Source organism: Watersipora subatra, chromosome 6 (genome assembly GCF_963576615.1).
Source record: "Watersipora subatra chromosome 6, tzWatSuba1.1, whole genome shotgun sequence".
NCBI lineage: Eukaryota > Metazoa > Bryozoa > Gymnolaemata > Cheilostomatida > Watersiporidae > Watersipora > Watersipora subatra.
The window spans coordinates 8,786,952-8,795,303 of record NC_088713.1 but is presented as its reverse complement, the minus strand read 5'-3'; positions in this window follow the sequence as shown (position 1 = coordinate 8,795,303).

Sequence of the window (8,352 nt, the reverse complement as noted above, 5' to 3'; positions counted from 1 at the left end):
TGAGTTCTCAGAAAGCCGGTGTGAGTCACTATGAAAAATAAACTTACAGACAGTAAGATTTTTTGTAGATTTTATAAGAATATATCGGTATCTTTTTATCATCTGTGATTGTTTTTTATGTTTGAGGTGATCTGATTATCACGATGTTTCAAGACAAAAATCAACCAAACTTGATCTCGATTAAAATGCTTGAAAAAAAGATATGTGCAAGATGACATCACTAGTTGCTGCAGTTTATATCGGATATTGACTTTAAGTTGCAGCGTTGTGCGCCTATATTCAACTCATCACATATTTACTTAAGCTAAACCCTTTAATCGCGATCAAGTTTTATTGATTTAAATCTTAAAACATTTTAGCCATAAAATCTCCAAATTATAAATTTAAATTGCAAATGATAGAAAAATACTGATAATTTTTGATAAAGTTTACTAAAGATTTTATAAGTTCATTTTTGCATTAAATTGGTTGTTAGTTTGTCAGTCATGCCGAATAGTATTCTAAAGCAAAGAGATCATGGCATGAGGCAGAAAACTCCTACAGTGTAACTACAAAGCTCAACTGGTTATTCACCTGAGTCAAAAAACCACTGCTGATTAGAAACCTTATTTTTATGTTAACCATAATTATCTTTGTAAAAGTTCGGTCAAAGGTTTAGCTGAAGCAATACTTCAGGTAAACATTGCCCAATGATTATAAGCAAACCAATTCCTGGATCATAAAAAACAACATACTATGTTTTAAAATGGATTTAAAATTGGGTCTCAAATAAAACTGATTTCGAATAAAAAGAATGCCAATGGAAATTTTAATCTATTCAATGAGTTCTACTGATTTCAATGAATTAATTATACATAAATTTTTGATCATTTATCAATTCTGAAACAAAATTATTTGAAAAAGAAACAATTCTGAAACAAATTTATCTATTAACCTCTATCAAAAGGTCTTCAGCAAGCCGGTTAGGAATTGGCCAGTTTACAATGACTTCTCCAGGGTTGTCTGACCAGTACTCTCTACTGTGGATAAAATCTTCTGGAGAGGTAGTGGCAGATATCCTTAAAAACACACATGTCTCTATGGCAGGTCTTCCATCATCCTCACTGACTAAAATCTAAAATTAATATATCTGATCAAGACTGTTTCTGATATGATAAAATATTAGTAATAATATAATATATGATATAATAAAATACTAGATAATTGCATGAATCTATATTATGTATATGTATACACCCAGGTTGACAAGCATGTCTTGACAAACCAGTTAGATATCATTGCAATAGACAAGGTAAACAAGAGGGCTACTGTAATAAATACAGCAGTGCCTAATGAATACAACATATCAAGCAAAGAAAAAGTGGAAAGATATCTTATACACAGAGAAAAGATTGAGAAGTGTTGGGGCATGCAAGAACAACTTCAATTCCGCTGGTCATTGGAGCGCTGGATGTTCTGTATATTTCGATTCTGGTGTGTTAATGTCAGCGCCAAAAGGTTGTGTCAGGCAATTCTATTATGCATGTTATTATTATTTATTGTTATTTAAGCGTTATTATTATTAAATATTAAGGCAGATAAGATATTAAAAATTACGAAATAAAAATATTGAAAATTATTAAAATTAAGAAAAATTACAGATATAAGTTCACATGTAAAAAGCTTACATATAAAGTATGATTATGTATGGTTCGTGAATCATGTCACAGTTTGCCATTTTGAGGATAGAAATATTCCTCGCTAAGAAAGTTTAGTCTAACCTAGGGGGGGTTCAGGGGGGTTCAGTAATAAGAAAGATAACAAACAATGCGACTAATTCTACACTTCTGTTTGCTGTATTAGGTAAGTCTGTGTTATGTTAGGTGCGCTCCTTTTTGACACATCAAAAAGCATGTAAGTGTTTTAAGTTTGTAAAAGGCTATTGAAATCCTCACCGGTAGTCTGAGAGAATCTCCTGCGATATACTCTAGTGGAAAGTTATTCAAAGAGATATGTAGATTTTCTGGAAACACCTTCAGTTGAAAAGTGCGTTCTTCAATCAAGCCTGTCTTGTATTCTAAAAGCAAATTTAATATTTAAAATTTTCATTCACAACATGCACAAAATAAAAAACCAAAACGATGAAATTGAAAAGAACAATAAAAATTGATAACCTTACCAACAACTGTAACATTCATGCTCAGCTGACTCGAAGTATCATTGGCCAGGTCTAAATCAATTGTTGGAGCGAAAAGGCTTCTGCCACCTTCTATATCTGTCTAAGTAATATGAAATGGAAACTATAAATAGGAACAGATAGCTCCACAAAAAAATCATGCTTGCTCAACAAAAACCATTTTAAACACCACAAAATTCAGCAAAAAAGAAGCTATTGAATTTAATTTTTTTCATCAAATAAGACAACACCGAAAGATTCATCATAAAAATCAGTGATGAAGGCTTAACGTACACAATAGCTTGGTTAATTGAGTTGCAAAGACCAGTTGGCAGCTGACAGTTGACAGCCAGTGAGCAGGATGTGGCTCGGGTGAATAAAAAATCGCTACAATTTAAAAGAAAAAAAGACAGCCCAGGACACACAGACTTCTCTAGCCTCGACAACAGGTGCTGCTTTAAGACTGTCCTGAATAGGTTAGCATTTTTGCTAAAAAGTTATCTATAAAAATAAATGGTAGCAGTAGGCAGCTGGTTAAAAGTTATCAATATCCCGACTAGAAAAAAACATTGATGAGGAGTTATCTACTCTACAAGCACATATAAAAAATAATAAAAGACTACCTAATAGAGAGTTGCCTACTCTACATTCACATACTATTTAGTTTTTCAAGTATTGTATTTATTTCACATAAATTGCATCGCTTAATTCATGCAGTAAAAAGCAATTTATCAAAAGTCATTAGATGAATAACGATTTTGAAAAAATATTTCAATTTATAAATATGTTAGAAACCATAATTTTGGTAATGTAATTTGTTTGATATTCAGTAAAACAACATGGTTGTAAGATTTTTGTGAACAGAAATTTTTGCAAATAATTTGCTGTTACGATAGTTGTCTAACCTTTGTTGCTACTTTTAAAAAACTTTCCACAAATTTCACAATCTCTTCTTTAAAATCTTTCTAGTCCGTTTTTACAAAGGACAACTGTAATATAAACAGGTGGCTACAGATAGTCATTTTAGTGACTACATATGCAAGGAACTCATGCTAATATTTCCTCTAAAATGCTTTATGTAAAATCACTATTGTTCATTCTTTTCCATGCTGGCTTTAAAGCTATTTTTTAATCGATTTCTATTTTATAAGTAATGGAAGTAGCAAAGCATCACATGATCACAAGGATCAAGCTTTGGTAAGACAGTCAGCAGGTCAGTGGTTCAAATCTTGCTAGAGGATATCATAAAGACTGTGTTGGCATAAGTTGTTCCTGTGCTCCAGATACACTTGCGTGTTGCAAGAATGAAAGGTGGACAGCTCCACAAAAACCTTTGATTGGCAAAAAGCATCTGCCTTTTTATCTACTAATAATTAATAATTAGTTGAACATTACACTATAAACAATTTTCTTTTATAGTGTGAAGTTGAATATTAAAGAAAATTAGTATTTCAATTTACATTATAAACAGTAAATTACAATAACAATAAATTTACACTAAAAACAATACTGAATATAAATTTTAATATTAAAAAATAATATTATAAAATGTTGTAAAATTAATATTATTTAATATTACAAAAAATTTATTTTTTATTTTACCTGAGACTGCAAAATATCTCCAGAGAAGTCCTGCTGGTATTTGATATGAGCTTTTCCTTTGAAGTTGGTGAAGCCAGGTCTCCTAGAAGACAAAAAAATTTTTTATGTCATTAAACTTTGTTGCGGTTGATGTTTTTTTGTTAGGAACAAAAGCTAATAAAATGCGTAAATTGCATTACTAGACTTACCTAACAGTAAGGACCACAGACATCATGCTAGTGCTTCTACTATATCCATTTGAATTCACTTCCATATACAGATGTCTGTGATGTACGCCTGTTTTAAAGATTACAATGTGGTGGTGACAACATGAAAATATTAACAGAAAGGTTTAGTTACAGATTTCAATGTTTGTACAAAAAATTAAAGCAGGAGAGGTATTTTTAACACTTTCGATAAAATTCCTCAACATGTTAACCGTTTTGCTACGCAAAGCATTTGTAGGAGCTAGCGCTTATCATTAATTCTGCCAGAAAGCCGATATAACCACTCACCTGAGTACCTATACAAAACATTGATCTCGGATTACAGAGTTAACAGTTAGAGAGATTACAGAGCCAAAGTTTTGCCATAAGACATTTAAGATATTGAGTTATCATTTTGCCCAAAAGAAACAAACCAGTCAGTTTTTTTCGCAGGCTTCACATCATAATATAGCAGTTTCCAAATTTGTTTACTTTCAGTTTAAGATGGATGAGAAGAAAAATTGTAAGCAGTGATCTAAACACATCTTTGCTAGTGAGACTATTTAACATTCGGACTCAGATTAGACTCTGATCAGAAAATGGGGGTCTGTGGTTTGATCAAACTGCAAAAACAATAGCGATTTCCTTCTGCCGCCTTTTTTTTCTTCATTAAACTAAAAAAATATTATATATATCAATTATTAAATACTATATATTTAAACATTTAAATGCCAAATATTTAATCATTTTATCTGTAAATATTTAATACTTTAATAACAAATACTAAATATTTAGGTCAATTAAATTATGACAGAAAAGCTTTATGAACGAAAGCTTTTTGACAGAAACTTCAGTGTTTACAGCAAATCTAGTGAAACTTTTTCAGCATGAAGAAATTATTTCAAAACAAACAAAAGATTCCGTTGTGGTAGAGTTAACATAGATTAAATCAATTTTGGTTTTAAAACTATAATGTTTAAAATTAGCGTTAATAGTGTTCATAATATTAATTCTACAGCCTTTAAGGTTTCCACTCAAACTAAGTTAATGAGAACTAACACCACACTTCACAAGCTATGAAGTTTTGTTAATTTTTAAATCTCTAAATTCGTGTGAAACTTTATTTAATGTTTTATTAATACTACTTTGCTTTTTGCTCATTACTAACTCATGGGAGTTATCTTTACTTGCTTGTACGCCTAATTTTTTATCAAAAAATCTTTATTGAATTTTGTCAACATTATGATCAAGAGTTTGAATTTCTTCTGGTGCAAAGATCGGTATCAACTTTTTCTTTTAGAAAATGACACTTTTATAATTTTAAAACAGTCTATGGCACTTTTAGCAAAAAATAAGCAGCAAAACTCAATGCATTTAAGTTTCATTTATTAATTCATTTAAAATTTTATTCAACTTTTTAAGAATTCATTCCTCCTGTTTAAAGTTTTATGGTCCATAAAACTTTAAAAATAAAAAAGTGAGAAAAAATAAAATCTCAAACTCTAAACCCAACACCAAAAATTTTCTTTTGAAGTTGTACTTACACAAAATTTTAGTATATTTCTACTACAAGCACATTTTAACAAAGAAAATGGTAATCTTTTAGTATTCATTTTATATTTAATACTAAGACTTCAATGCTTCAGATTGAAAATTTTTGGCAAGCTTTAGGCTAGGTCAGAAGATCTTATTGAGTAAACTTAGTAAAGCCTAGAGTTGTCATCTGACGAGATGACAACTCCTGAAACAAACATTAACTTCATCCATTTAACAGTGAGAGCGACTTACCAGATTCAGTTACTTTGATGCTCATTTCTGCTGCCACTACACCCTGTAAAAATATAATATTTTTTTTGTAACATTATGTTAACAATTTACAGTTAACATTCAATTTGAAATCTAGCTTTTAAATGTTCATTTAGGTTTTTGTAGTATGTACAAATAAGTGCACTGTCAATAGTCCTTTATATACATTGTTATCTTATTTTATGTGGGAGTAATGTTTTGAATATTGAGTTTGGTATCTGCATAACTTGCTGCAAGCAAATGTTAGATGCTTTTAAAACTAATCCTGCACAAACGTTGGCTGGACATGTCTAAGCCCTGTCACACAAAAAAACCTTAATGACTGGAGGCATGTTCAAGTGCTGAAACTATTCAAAATTAAATACCTTAACCTGAGTTGAGCTCAGCCTGTTGTTTGCAGGTCAGGTACTCTAGTCTGCAAGAGCATTGTTTATATAGCACAATAAAATGTTTTGTCATTATATGCTTGATTCTATCTTTGTAGTAATTTTCACCAAAAGGCAGTGTCCCTGGATTATAGCAGCATTAGATTGTCTCTGAGCTTCTTACAGAAACTTTAAAAAGTTTATTGAGTTTACTGCTGCATTAGGAGAAGAAAATCCTAAATGATTAAAAAGTTGACATCGAAACAATTGAAGCTCTGGCTCAAAACGTTGCCAAAATTCAATAAAGCAGTTTGAGGAAAAAAAATCAAACGTAAATGCAAGTAAAGATAATTCCCAAGGGTTAGCATGGATCTCCACACCAAACCAATTGGATTTTCTGCTCGGAACTCTGACAAAATGTGGTAAATACAGCCTGATGAGAAGATTAAATGTATAATCAAGTGAAGACAATTCCTACAAATTGATACCGATTTTTGCACCAGAAGAAATCGGAACTCTTGATCAAAGTGTTGAAAAAAATCAAGAAAAGCTTTTTGATGAAAAAATTAGATGTACAAGCAAATAAGGATAACTCCTAAAAGTTTATATAAATCACTACTCTTAAAGAATTGGAGCTCATGCATGAAGCATTGAAAAGATTTAACAAAAATCTTTTGATAAAAAAATGTTGAACACACAATGGATATGAATTGCAATAACTTTTTCAAATGTTTATCACAAACAGATTTATCATGGGCTTACATCAAGTTATGATGCGTTTTGTGAACATCTGGTAATAAGTTATAATGCTTATGGTAATAGGAAACCAAAAGATTAAACTACTGTATGTATTTTATGTTCAGAGGAGATTACGAAACAATCAGAATGCATAATGAACATGTTTTCACACGTGTTGTCATAGTTTGGAATGCACAGACAAAGTATACTACAGAATAGTAATAGTATCTTATCTCTGAAGATCAGTGAGTGAAAACCAGTGGCACGTGTTTGACAGACAGAAGATACCAACCAACTGACTTCATCACAATCTATCACTTTTCAGTCAAAACATCGGTGCTGTAAATGCTGCCACATTTTGTAGTTACTTTCAGGAACAATGAGAGAAAACATGAATAACTATAAATTTAATCGCTTGCTTTATAAATATGGAACTGAAATAATATGGTGCCTTTTGATGTTTGATATGATAAACATAAACCTTAACTAAGCCCAAATTATAAAAACAACTTTTTTTATGAATCCAACAAGAGCTGCTGTGGTCTAGTGGTCTAGATAACCAAACCTACAACAGGGGGGTAAGAGTTCTATTCCCAATAAAGGTTAATAAAAATTTGCTAAGGTAGTAAATTGAATTCGTAAATTAGTAAAACAAGTAGTAGAACACTATAATTTGTGAACCATGAAGCACAGCCATGGTCTAGTGGGCTCGAGTGAAGAACTGCAACCGGAAGGTAGGAGTTCAGCTCCCAAAAAATGGTTGCTGTTTTTGACTGGAATTGATCATAATATATTAATTATATTAACAAAAACTTGACCTCAGTAACTAGGGTAAGGAGAGCAACCAGGAGCAGAAATAGAATGAGATTTAACAACTTCCAACGTCTGGTGAAATGAAATCTGTTGAGCGACTATGAAGGAATCAAATTTTGTTGAAAGTAAGCTTGAACTAGAGTATGAAATATTTAGCCCTCAGCTCCCTGTAATTATGAATAATCAAATCTCATTTTACAAGCAAGTTCTTTCTATGAAAAACTTCCATAAATAGAACAAACCATTATGTCTGTAAATGAGTTACCTAAAAATGCAGTCGCTGTTTAAATAAATCATATTACTTGAATAAATAAATACAGTACAAACTGTTTAGCTTACTGTTACATTCAGATCAAACTAACTTAAATAAAAGAGGGTGTATCATGTTTCATCTTAATGAAGTACAATGCCCTGTAATGGTTTTTTCTATATAACAAAACATCCAAGTTGTGCCGACCAGTTATGCAAGCTGCTGAGAAGGAACTACATGTAGAAGAACAATAACTGATACACCATTTGCTGAACAAAGCAGCACTTCTCAAATATCAAACAATATTTCCAATAGGTAAACTTTGAGATCACATACTCTAAGTATGATCTATATAAATCCCAATGTTTTTCATACGTCTGTTTAGCTATAGCAATGAAAACCTTACAATGAAATTCTGTAGCGCACAAGATTTGATCT